The sequence below is a fragment of the Ambystoma mexicanum genome, chromosome 8, assembly GCF_040938575.1.
Source record: "Ambystoma mexicanum isolate Mex_15411 chromosome 8, UKY_AmexF1_1, whole genome shotgun sequence".
In the NCBI taxonomy this organism is placed as follows: domain Eukaryota; kingdom Metazoa; phylum Chordata; class Amphibia; order Caudata; family Ambystomatidae; genus Ambystoma; species Ambystoma mexicanum.
In genome coordinates this window covers 1,702,301,013-1,702,313,199 of record NC_090929.1, presented here as the reverse complement: position 1 = coordinate 1,702,313,199, position 12,187 = coordinate 1,702,301,013, and positions in this window count along the sequence as shown.

Here is a 12,187-nt window from a genome sequence, read left to right as displayed (position 1 = left end):
TGTCTGGTTGCAGCGATGCAGATCCTGTGTTCCTGGGCCTCAGTCGTGGGGATAAGAGGGAGTACATCTGAGGACTACTGCGGCAACAATTCGGAGGTCGGCGGCAGCTGCAGGCTCTTTTTGGATCAGCAGCACTTCACGGTTTCAGCGCTTGTTAAACAGCACCACCACGGATCTTGGACACCAGTTGGGCTTCCTTCCCTCCCTGAGTCGTGCACTCTGGTGAGGGGACTCAAGCTCTGGTCATCCTGCTTCTTGGGGGTCTTGGGGAGACTCCTGGAGCTTCTGGCCAGCTTACAGACATTGCATTAGACTATGGATTTCTTGACCCCTGGCACTCGGTTCCTGCAGCAGCAAAGAAATACAGCCAGTTGCAATGCAGTTTGTCTCGGGGTTAGTTGGTCCCACTAACCAAGGGAAGAAGTCGTCCCTTCCAGAGCTTCTCTTGTCGATCGAAAAAGGAGTTTCAGCACAGCAGCAGTGCTTCACTGGGCAGTTCAACAGTCCAGGAGAATGCAGCAAGCGTCATTCACGGTTTCTGCTTTGGGTTGTTCTTTCCAGTGGTCAACTCTGTGTTCAGTCCCAAAACCCTCACATTTTAAGCAGGTTTCTCCTATTCATGCACAGCCTAGGCTGCCACTCAAACAGCCAGCCAATCAGGACTGGGTGCATTCAGGCATTCCTAAAGACAAAGGATAGGGGAACTTCATGAACCTCCCTCACTTCCTGCCCTTCCAGACACACTGGAGCCAGAGGCTGGTTTCAGTACTGAAGCCCGCGAAAGGCAAAACAAACAAAGGGCTAAGAGTAAAACCCAAGAAAGACCTCACAAACAGAAAATGGCAAAAAAAGAAGACCGGGCCATTTTGACAAAATGGTAGGAAAAGTAAACAACTGCTGCCAGCCATTTAAAGTAGTGAGGGTAACATAAAAAATATTACATGAGTAAGTAGGAAAAGGAGCTTCTAAGTAACCCCCCAGCACTCCACATTAGATGGGGTTGTGCTGGACCTACAAAGAGAAAAGGTAAGTAAAGTCAATTTCACTTTACTATTCTTGGGAACAGTAGTTCTCACAAGAAAATGTATTTAAACCATATGTGAAATCTAAACGATTTCTCTGTGACACTGCACTGAAGGTGCTGTGTGTCACCATACAAAAAGTAGAAGCCTATGGAGTTTGTCAGACTCCAAAAACAAAGGAAACACATCATCCAAATCAGATCAAAACACTGAGAGAGTGAGAAAAAGGGCTCACATTCTCCAGGGTGAAGATTAAAAAGTCCTAAAGTCCAGCAAAAGAGCTGGGAGGCTCTGAGGTTGAAGGGAATTAGCACAGAAATTAGAATTATCCCTAACACTTTGTTAGAGTGTTTCCTTTAGATATTTTAGGCAGGGAAATCCTTGTCAGGGTAGGGAGAGTGAGGCGATTTGTGAGGCGTTTATCCAACCTTATAAATTAATAAAATGGCATTTGTTGAGAAACCTTCCCAAAGTTGTCCGCCTCACATTTCTGACCCCTCACAGTATACCTTCTGATCCAACAGTGGATGGTGTCCAATGGCCTGGCCCTGAAGGATGCCAAGACTGAGTTGATGGTCATAGGCACGGCAGATAAGCTTAAGAAGTTGGGGTTTGATTATCAGTCATTTGTCATTGCGGGTTCTAAGCTTAACAATCCAAAGTTAAGACCTTGGGGGTTGTTTTTGACCAACATCTGGACAAGAAATCTCATGTCAACTCTCTCATTTCCTCCACAGTATACCACATCAAGGTCCTAACCTAAATTCACACCTTCATTTCTGAGCAGAATTGTACACGGTTGCTGGGCCATTATTGGCACTAAAATAGACTACTGTGGCAGCCTTCCTTATGCAGTCTGTAAATGTGACATGAACAGACTCCAGACGCTACAGAACAGTTTGGTTTGGGTGGTAGCGGGTCTCAAGAGGAGAGACCATGTTTCTCAATCCAGAAGAGAAGTACGTTGGCTGTCAGTAGCAAATAGAATTTGCTTTTGGCTTTTAACATTAACTCCTAACGGTTCTATGTCGTTTCATCGTGGAATGTTTTTTCGCAGGGTTTTTTACCGCAATTTATTTTACGAAAAACTCATCGAATTTTAAAAAAATGAATTTTCAACTGCCCCATTTTCTTTAATTTGTATTTATTCCCAAACACCCACACCCCATATATATAATGTACTAGCCCCCCTAAAAAATGTAATGGGTTTTTTCAAAAAATAATTTGCAGTAAAAACCCAGCGAAAAAACATCTCGCGGTGAAAGGACGTCGTACCTTCCTACCTGCCTGTATGGCTGCAGCCCGGCATACCTTTTGGAATGTTTGAACTGGCTCCCCAACCGCAGGACCATGCGCTCTAACAACAGTAATCGCCTAATGATTCCCAGAGCGAGGTTGTTTGTCTTCAGTTACTAATTGTTTTTTTTTCTCTGCTGCTCCAAAACACAGGAACACCTTGTCCCTGATTTAGGAGGCATTACCTTGTTGGATCTTGTTAAATGGTCCTTGGAAACCCATCTTTTTGAATAGGGTTCTTCTTTTGTGGACCTGTTTTTCCTTTGTGCTATTGCCTACGTTTATTATCTTTTCTGCCTCCGATGCCTACGGGGCTGCCCCTGGTGCGATATAAAAAATATAATATATTGTAATATGGACAACAGCCTGTGGTTTCAGCAAAATTGGATTACTTGCCAGATTTCCAAGGGGAAAGAGGTCTGGAGACCATTTGGACCTGTAGATTACCATGAAAAGAGGTATGTAAGTTCGATGGATAGTGATATGATATGTTATGATAGTTTATTTATTTAGCGCCTATACACAATGTGTTTCAAAGCGCTTCAAGGCAAGGGAGGGGACAAGGGAAAATACAATGACATTCTTACAGGCCATGAACAGTAAGGATGTAAAATTAACTACCGTACTCGGCCTGATGACATTTCAGATAGTGCAAGAGCTAAGACATAGATAAGGAAGGGAGGGGGAGAGTTGGAAGGAAATGGAAACAGACAGGCAACTACCGTACTAGGCCTGATGACATTTCTGGCAGAGCTGGAGGAAAACAAAAGGGGAGGGAGAGGGGTGCAGAAAGGGAGGGGAGGAACAAAACAAGCAACTATCGTACTAGGCCAGACATTTCAGATAGTGCTGGGGGGGGGGGTGAACAAGTAAGGGGTGGTGGGAGGAGACAGATGAGGTTGCTATCATACTAGGTCCAGGGACAATTCTGATCGAGTAAGTGCATAGAAGAAAGTAAGGGGAGGAGGGGAGGAGATAGGAAAAGGGAGAAACGGAGAGGAAGAGAGAAACGAAGAGTAAGCAGTCAAAAAGAGAGGAGAAGCAAGAGGGGAGAGCAAGAGGGGAGAGCAAGAGGGGAGAGCAAGAGGGGAGAGCAAGAGGGGAGAGCAAGAGAGGAGAAGCAAGAGGGGAGAGCAAGAGGGGAGAGCAAGAGGGGAGAGCAAGAGAGGAGAAGCAAGAGGGGAGAGCAAGAGGGGAGAGCAAGAGGGGAGAGCAATTGGATCTTTATTAGATATTGACATCTTGATTTTAGATACTTACTATGTTCTAAACAGCTATTCAAATACATGTTTTTTAGGATATCAACACTGGAAAATTGATCAATTCGATTTTGGAAAGCTGAAAACTGGTTGATCCTTTGGTAGATTTTCCATGACCTATTCACCTTTATTGGTTTCTGTCTTTATACCCTAAGGAAAAGATTCATACTTCTAATCGTTTTTATTTTTTATTTTTTCATAGAAACCGAACGGAAGTTAGACATTTCTTTCCCTGAAGAAGGGTGATTTTATAGGCCTGAAAATCCTTGGAATTATAGGATAACTTCCAATATTATCACGGGACAACCAACTGGAATGTACACATCCCAGTGATCGGATGTGCAAGTACATGGGATTGGTGATATCATTTGTGGATATAAAGTCATGTCTGACAGGAAATGGGCCGTGTTCACGAATAGTAGAAAAATAATGTGTCTCCTTGATTTTTTGCGATTGTGAGATTTGCGGATCGTTATTGGCTTCTATATGAAAATATTTCTTGATGTGGATTCGGTTTCTTTCAGGAGAATTAATTAAGAATATTTTTTGAAGCTCACGAATGCGTCATGAAATTTAAGTAATGTTCTTTCGAGCAAGTCAGAAGTGATGTACATATTTATCATTTGAATTTGGGAGTTCCCTGTGCATGTGTCGTATGAACCTGGTGTTGACAGTATATCTTTGAGCTTGTCGATACGAGGCATTGGATAGGCATCAAACTAGGACACTTTGTTTAATCTTCTAAACTTGATACAGAAAAGCCAAGTTTGATTCGATGTTGGTACAAGCACGGGAGAACCTTTCACTTTCAGACCTTTCAATAACACGCAAATCCAGCATCGTCTTCACTTCCTCCCAAACTAACCTTTGCCAGGCCTCTGGTCGCCTGTAGGGTTATAGTTCACTAGGACTCTTCCTAATTTGGTGGAGCAAATGTCAGGGTAGGCTTCAGGAAAATCCGCTGAGCCTTTGTGTCTTGGTGCAGTTGAGCAAAGGGAAATCCTTACCCCATGTACTGTTAATAGTGGAGAAGTCTCTTAGGTGAGGTTTTCATTAAGTGCTAACAGTAGGGGTTCCTGTGTTCCTTCCATGCTTAGAGCTTATTCAAATGCTATTACTGAGATGGCTTCCCTTTATTCCTATTTATTTGATTCTATATGTCAGATCATACACTACCTCAGTGATGAGTTAAGGTCGGTGCCACCTTGTTTTGAGTAAAGTGTGTCACAGCCCGCCCCCACGTGGGTGACCTGTGTAAGTGGACGGTGGAGCTGGACATTGCTGTGGCATCTGGGCAACCAGGGACACATTTCGCACGATGCATCCAGGTGGCCCAGGCGCCAATGGCTGTTATGCATCCCATGATGCTGATGATGTTGGCACATCCTGTGACGTGAAACCAATCTGATCACAGTGCGTGTCGAGGAGGACAACGCAAGCATTCACTACGTCCATGTAGCTCCTCAATGGTGTTCTTACCCAGGAGTGGCGTTGGCTGCGAATTTCCTGTTTCGTTGCCTGGAATTCTAGCTTCTTGTGTTCTTCTGGATCTCTGGCTTGTTCCCTCATGGATTTGTGACCTGGATCTCCTCAAGGCATTGGATCGCTTGGCTTCTGTTGGATCTTTGGTTTTCTGGACTTTGGCTCTGCTTCCTGGATTGGGTATACCGAATTGTGTTTGTGGATACAGATTTTTTAACTTTTTTTTTGGTTCTTCTTTGTTTGATGTCCTGTATTCCTTTAGATTGTGCCCTCGTTTAGTTCAGGTTAGCTCCTTGCGGAACCTAGGTTTTTGTGTTGTTTTCCTGCCCTTTAGATACCTTTAAACACCTGTTAGTTGGACTTGGTACCAGGTGGATTTCTGCTCTATGGAATCAGGTACTTCACTGTTGGCTCTTGCAAGACACGTAGGTCCTTCGTCCCATCCATCGCTAGGACAATGGGAAACTGGGTTAGGGAGGGTCGGCAGTGACAGGTAATTCTACATTTTTTTTTTTATTATAAAATGATATGTTTGATAATACAAACTTTTCATTATAGCATTTCATTAGCATTTTGGTTGAATTCAAAAGGAAAAGAAAACCTTTATGCTTATATTTCAAACTCGTGCAAATTATTGTCCTTGTAAATCACACACCAAAATTGAATTACTGTTAGAATTAAATGTTTGTCATGGCCTTTTAGAAGGTGATCCCATCGCTCTTGAGTGGTCATCTGTTTTTGAGAGACTCTGAAAAAATCTTTGAACAGGTTTCTTTTGTCCATCAGGGCAGGGCATATCATGATTACATGGAAAAGGGTCTCTTTGGTGTTTGCGATCTTGCTGAATCGACAATCAGAAAATGTTGTATTTGGATGTTTTATCATGTTTAGATATTCTCGGGTCAGTAGAATGTTTAATCGAAATCGTAAAAAGAGATCACGAGTAAGTCGATCTGGGAAGCATGCCAGATAAATTGGAAGTTCATGGAGAGCCCTTGTTTCAATTGCACATTTCAGGAAATGTTTGTATTTTGTTTTTTCTGCAATTGTTTTTATCCAATAGTTTCTCTGGATTTTTCGTTTTGCATATTGTGGTCTATGTATTAGCATGTCTTTGGTGATTTCTTCATCTTTCATTCTTTTCCTTATTTCACTGGACCAATGTTGGAGAGCTGTCACATGTAAAGTGTTATTTTTTTCCTTTAGGATTTCTGAGGATGGAATTCGGTCTTGACTGATCATTTTTCTAAAGTGATCCATTTGTTTCCAGGCAATTAATGATTCTAGTGATTGAAGAGCCAATTCAAATCGGATTCTTGGCACCAGAAAAGTTTTCGGTAGAGCCAAAGTCTTTCTCCAAAAGCTGGCTTCGTAAAGATGCCATTTCATTGATTGTTGGGTAATCAATGTTTCACCTGGATAAGTCAAGATTGGGACCACTTTTTGTTTGTATAGTGCTATTGTGGAGTATGTCCCGAATTTACAATAAAAAAAGCGACCTGGGCGGGCTAAAGATGTTGCTTTCCTCTCGATATGATCTTTCCATTCTTGCTCAGTAGGAGATGAATTTATCATGGCACCTAGATATTTGATTGTATTTATAACTTCAATCTCTTTTCCTTCAAAATTTAATTTCAGGGTTGACCAGCTCTTAGTTTTTTGAGTTGATAGCATATTAAGTTTTGTTTTGTTAGTGTTGATGTTCAGCTCATTTTCTTTAATAAAGATTGCCACCTTATCGAGAGTCTTTTGTAGGCCTAACACTGTTTTATCCATGACTATGATGTCATCCGCGTAGATTAGGGTTTGTACTGGTTCATTATTGATCTTAGGAGGGTTTGAGAATGGAGCCTGGATTGCTTTGGCAAAATCAAATGTGTTTAGGTTGTATAAGCAGACAGCGAGGGGGCACCCTTGCTTCAATCCATTCCAAGTAGTAATTGGGTTAGTTACTACACCATCCGTTGTTAGTCTAACTTGGATGGAAGTGTTGCAATATAGTTGCATAATTGGTTTTAGAATGGTTTGCGGGCAGCCCCAAGATGTTAGTTTCTTCCATAGCTTTAGTCTGTTGACAGAATCGAATGCCATTTTTAAATCAATAAAAACAGCGTAGACCTGCTGCTTCTTGAGGGTAGCTTCATATTTGATCATACTCAATAGCAATAGGTAAACGTTTGTTCCTCTTTTCTTTACAAAGCCAGTTTGTCTTTTTTCATTTTTGCCATTTGCCTCTGCCCATTTGTTGAGTTTTTTCAGTAGAAACCCTGCAAACAACTTTCCCAGTGGGTCTAACAAAGCTATGGGTCGGTAGTTTTCCGTTTATTTTCCTGTCACCAGTTTTGTAAATCGGGATCAAGATTGCCAAGGTCCAACTTCGTGGAATTTGTTGAGTTTTTTCAATTAGAATGAGTAGATGAGAGAAAAAGGTGGCCCATTCTTCAGGTGCTGATTTAAGGTTGGCGTAAGAGAGGCGCTCGGGATGGGTTCAAGGAGCTGATGGTTTTTATGAGGGCTTCTTTCCCATTTTAGGTCCCACTAATGTTTTATTTTTGTTTTCCTGCACTACTGGGGTATCTGATGTTTTGCTTCTACTTCTTCGATCATAGTCGATCCTTTGAAATGTTCATTTAGGAGAGACCACAGTTGCCTCGTTTTAAGGCTAGTAAGATAGCCTCTGCATCAGCTTGGTGCATTAAGGATTTGGTCGCTTTTATTGAGTTTGAGTATTTTTGTTTCTCCCTTTTTATCTCAGCTGCAGAAGTGGACGTTTTTTGCTTTTTTAGTAGTCATATTATTTTGTAGAGGGTTTTTTTCTTAAGCTTAATGTCATTGTTGAAGTGATGCTTATGTTTGATGTTGGCATTCATATTAGGTTTCTGAGGTTGCTTGTAATTCTGTAATATCCACTCATAGTTAAGATTTGAATAATCTGGAAGACAAGAAGCATCAAACTTTTTTTTAAATTAATTATTATTATTTGTTTAATGTGTTACAGTTTAGTTAATAAACCTTACACATATATAACAATAATTGGTCAAGAATTAATTCTAAAATCAAACTATTATAACATCAAATAACAACAACGCCATAAAATAGCAATTAATATCTACTTTGGAGAAATAAGGTTAAGCATCAGATTAAAAATTAAAATAGTTCCAGTCTAAACCCTAAAACATGTCCAAAGTATACCGCCTTACCAAACCAGGAGTAGAACGTGCATGATTAAAACAGAGTATCTAAACAAAATAATGAAACAGATCAAAACAGAACATTATGAAATACATGTTGTCAAAGTCTTCAAAGATCCTGGCATGGGCAAGGACAACGTTTGTAATGTAATATGGGCAGACTATTCAAATCTTGATGCCCAATTTCCCCTCTATCCTAAGCCAAATATTATATAGGGCAGTCAAGACTCGTATATTCTCTGAGTTTAGGCAATGATGCCAAAATAATGATTCAGGGATTGCTGACAAATCATGGGTATACTTTCCAGTATGGTGATGAATAACATCAATCATACTTCCACATTGTGTCAAAACAGGTTGTGCTGATTCCAAAATATTGTCAATTTTACACAGTCTACATATCCGTAGTTCCGACAGCGTTCGTTCTCTCCTGCCCGTAACCCAAAGGGTCGGGAGTTGGTCCAATCTTAGTAGAAGAATAAAGCGTCGCAGTCTTTTGGAAGGGCATAGATTAAGATAGTCTTGCGGTTTCATGAATGAATAAAGCCTATATTGCACAAAGTCATAACTTTTCAGTGAACTGAGGTGGGCAAAGTTCTCGAACCAGTCCCACATTTCAATGCGCTTATCAAGAGCTATCTGGACCTGTTTAGAATACCCCCCTTCTCGCCAAGACTATCCTATATCTGCAAGATATTTTAACATTTTTTCAGCTGGTGATTGGAGATTTTTCTTCTTGCATATTTCTTTATTAACTGTAATCAGTAAAGGATTTGTTGTACCACTACGCATTTTCATAAATAACCCCAATCTTTTTTTCATGACAACAGCTTTTAATGATGGTATACCCAATTCCCGATGTATGATGGCCATAGGGATTCCTGGTGCTAAGCCCAGTACCCGCCGCCAAAATTTCCCCTCTATGACCTGGAGCCAGTTGAGATCTAGATCAAAAAGAGCGTCAAGCCCATAGGTCATCATAGGTATAAAGATGTGCAGATAATGTTGGCGTGTACCCCATAGCGTAAAGCCACCTTGTCTGTTTGTGAAGCTAGCAATTAACGCTGTGACCTGTGCTGCACACGTACTCCGGGAATGTTTGCATGTAATGTATTCCCCGCTAGGCTCAAAATCAATACCCAGATAACGATATAATGGAGCATAGGGGATTATGATATTGCCCACCATAAGGTTAACGCGTGATACTCTTTTGTTAGTAAATCTCAAGACCTTAGTTTTATCAAGATTAATGGTAAGGTCATTATATTTCACATAGTCCCACAATGCTGTAGCCGATCATCGCAGACCACTGATCGTATGATCGAAAATGACCAAGTCACCTGCGTATGCCAGGACATTGCAAACCACATCCCCGATTTTAGGAGGGCAATTAGAAGCGGCAGTTATAGCTACAGGTATGTCGTGGATATAGAGATTGTATATCAAAGGGGCAGTCACACATCCCTGTTTCACCCCCCTATTCTGCTGCACTTTATCCGTCAGGTGTCCCTCTTGATCTAATTTCAGCCTGACTGAGGTATTATGGTGCAGCAGTCTAAGGTAATACAGAATACCAGCGGGGCAACCCAGGCTAATAAGTTTAGACCAAAGACGCTCTCCAGGGATCGTATCAAAAGCGGCTTTGAAGTCAATGTATACTGCACATAGCGGCGGTTCACCTTTACTACGTGCCCTAGATCGCAACAAGTTCATGACCATCAGATTATAACTCGTTGAATAGCCCTTCCTAAATCCACATTGGAAATGGGATAGGATATTAGCTCCATCAACCCATGTTTGAAGCTCCACAAGCAATAATGAGGCAAACAGTTTGCCTGTTGTATCTAACATAGAAAGGAGCTGATAATTGTTTGGATCCAACCGGTTACCCTTTTTGAAAACAGATATTAATACTGCTGTTTGCCATGAGCACGGTATTACTCTCTGCGCCATTATCTTCTCAAACAGTATAGCCAATACGCTCGCCCAGAATTCGGGCTGATTTTTGATAACTATATTGGCTAGACCGTTCGGTCCTGGCGCTCTGGAAGTCTTAAGGGTCTTTATCTTATTAATTATGGCTAGGTATGAGATATCGAAGGGCATATTGGGTACTAGGGTTATCAGAGGGCTATACTCTTCTCTCTGTAATATGGTGTTGCGACCTTGTAAAAAGTTTACCCATTCTTCAGCTTTAATAGGATTAACCAATTGGCCCTTTGCTGACTCCCTAGCTTCCCCAAGGGGTGACCAGATGCTACGAGTGTTTTTGGAGCAGATGGTCTGGACTCATTTCTGGTGAGCTAAAGTATTTTCGGCAAATCTTATGTTTTTGATGATAACTCTATATTTCTTTTTGATTTTCCTTGCAGACACACCTAGATCTTCGGAAGGGCCTATCTTTTTCTTGTTAATACGCAGTTCCCTTCTCCAATCCCTCTTGGCATCTCTAATTTTCTTGTTAAACGACCCACAGGTCTAAACATACTCATAGGTGGAATCGAGGCATGTGTACAAGAAAAGTCCTTAATCCAGTTTTCTATTGATTCAATGGACATACAATTGAAATCAGGTCGGTTAGGCCATTTGTCTATCTCCAGTGCCAATGATGCCTGGGTTATGTTTTTGGCCGACCACCTAATATTAGTACCTGCTTTAATCACCTGAACTGTGCCTGTATTGCTCTTATCAGGTACTCTCTGTTGGTTGTTTAATACGCATAGAAGTGCAGAATGGTCACTTCACTTATTTGATGAGACAATCATGTCATCGACAGCGAGAAGCATATTGGGGCACATGAATATGTAATCGAGTGTACTACTATACAACCCATTGGACCAGGTATGTTTCCCAGGATAGTCGCTGCAAGTATAACCATTCAACATTTCCAGGTCCCATTCAACAAACAGAATGCGCCAGCGTGGCCCCTCAATGTCAGTTTTAGTGTGTATCAATAGACGTTTTTCTCTTAGTTTAGGATTTTGCGGGTCTTTCCCACTCTCAGCAGGCATACGACAATTAAAATCGCCCACAACAATTGCCGCTCGGTTTCCAGATAGGACCGACCAAGAGGCTAATAATTCATGAAGGGCATCTTGGATTGGTTCACTTATCAAGGCATAAGAAGGGTTATATATATTTATTAATAAAAATGTCCCCTTGTTATCCTTTGATCCATATTCAACCTCAACTGCCAGCATATTATTGTCTACATTCCATAATATCTGCTTCGACCACAAAAAATTAGCCACTCCCATCAAAAGCCCTCCAAATGGTCTACCTTTTTCACCCCTTTTAGCAAAGGATTGATATATCGTGTAACTGTCATGCCTGCGCCATGGGCACATCCATTTATGCTCCATTTGGACTTTGCTGCTTAATGATTATTGTAAACTAACTACGCATACCATAATGCACTGGGCCGCAAGCATTGTTTCCTGGCCGTTCCTATTGGGTTTCTATGGAACTACACCCCCCAGAAGCCTTAGAGTCTGGTCCTGCTTCCACCAGCCCAGGAACAGAACGGGAGGTGGCCGATTGCCTACAGGTGTGATTCGCCAGGTGAAACCAATTGGCCTGCCTCTGTGCCGGGCTAGTCAGTATAAAGGCGGCTGCCTGCAGTGGCTCGGCCTCTTCATCTGAGAGTCCTTCCTCCACCTTTTGCGTCTGTCTTCGGATCCTTGTATGCTGTTACCCTCACTCCTGCTTGGACCCTGCCTTGCAGCTTGTTACACCCTGCTGCCTACAGCCCTAGCCTGTTGGGCTCCCTGCCTTGTTGCTTGCTCCACCCTGCTGCCTCCAGCCATAGCCTTCCAGGCTCCCTGTCTCTCAGCCCTGCTCCTCTGGGCTCTCCACACTGAAGCTGATCACGCTCAGCTGCCTTCCAGTCTCCGCCCTTGCCCTGCCAGGCTCTTCACATTGCAGCGGATCACGCTCT